The sequence below is a fragment of the Acyrthosiphon pisum genome, chromosome X (genome assembly GCF_005508785.2).
Source record: "Acyrthosiphon pisum isolate AL4f chromosome X, pea_aphid_22Mar2018_4r6ur, whole genome shotgun sequence".
Classification (NCBI taxonomy): domain Eukaryota; kingdom Metazoa; phylum Arthropoda; class Insecta; order Hemiptera; family Aphididae; genus Acyrthosiphon; species Acyrthosiphon pisum.
This window is the reverse complement of record NC_042493.1, coordinates 88,309,972-88,311,498: the sequence shown is the minus strand read 5'-3', so window position 1 is coordinate 88,311,498 and position 1,527 is coordinate 88,309,972.

Genomic DNA, 1,527 nt, shown 5'->3' with positions numbered 1-1,527 from the left:
ATCACGAGATGCATTCATCAATGGCCTCACCACAGGACAAAAGCAACCCTCCGGGAAAGGTAAGCGTCTCATCGTACTGCATATCAGATCGACAGATGGTTTTGTCCCGGGGGTCTTTTGTGTTTTGAATCTAAAACCAATTCGTCTGACTACCACGATGAAATGAACGGCGATACATTTTTTGAATGGTTTGTTAAAACCCTGCCGTTGCTGAAGGATAACGCCGTCATTGTAATGGACAACGCCTCATACCATTCCGTGAAGAAGCACAAAATACCGGTCATGTCTTCGAAAAAACAAGACATTATAGATTGGCTTGAAAGCAAAGGTGAGGTCGTTAAACATCCAATTGTAAAAGTAGATTTAATGAAAAAAAGTCCGAAAAATAAAAAAAAAGTACGACCAATACGTAATTGATGAGTACGCAAAAGAAAATAACAAAAACATATTGCGATTACTACCATATCACTGCGAGCTAAATCCAATCGAGCTCACGTGGTCGTCGGTAAAAAGTTATGTTCGAACTCATAACAACACCTTCAAATTAAAGAACGCACAGGAGTTGTTAAAAAAAGGCGTGAACCACGTCACTCCGGAAATGTGGACCAATTTTGTTGGACATGTGATAAAGGAAGAAGAAAAGTTTTGGAACATTGAGCATACAACTGACGAATTAATAGACAATCTACCAGAAGAAGGAGCACGTCATGTTCTATTGATAGGAACTGGTGATACGTCGAGTTCTTCAGATTATGACTCTGATTGATTTATTTGTATTTTAATTTTTTTGATTTTTTTCGCTATTTTTTAAATTTTTTTGTATATAATTTTATTTATGATTTTTTTTTTTACTCAATTAGTATTACAAAGTGTATTATCTTATGTACAATTGATCATTTTTGTTGGTATACATAAATAAAAAAATTGATATTACATATATATTATTTGCATTATTGTTGTATACATATTAGGTGCGCCAGTCGCCAGGTGTTTTTATTTTCGTAATGTGTTACTTGAGCCGGTGTATACAAACCACCTGTTGCCGCTTGGCGGCGGCGGCTGTGGTATTAGCCGCCAGTCGCTCGCAGTGAGTGGGGGAACTTTGGGTGGCAAATTCGGGCCGACACCGCGGAGCTAATTCATTTGGATGCGCGAGCGAGAAGTACTCTCTCCTGGGCCGGAGTATACCAATAATAGTGCTTCGATGGAATATTGATTTATAAGTAATATGGGAAGACAGAAAGAGGGTCAGCGAATGGTGATCGTGTGACTCGATTGTCACTGACCACCAGTGTTAGAGCCAGGTGGTGATCGTCTGACTCGATCGCCATTGGACGTCAAAGTTTAATAAATGTGCTTATTATAAATATAAAGTTCGTTTATTTGTGTACGTCTGTGAACGGCGTATAGGACATAGAAAAAAAAATATGCACGAGTCGGGAATCCGTCGTCGTTCCGAACGTCAGCTATCAAACAATTTTGTTTGGCAATGCCATATTATACTAGAATATTGTATGCATATTATGC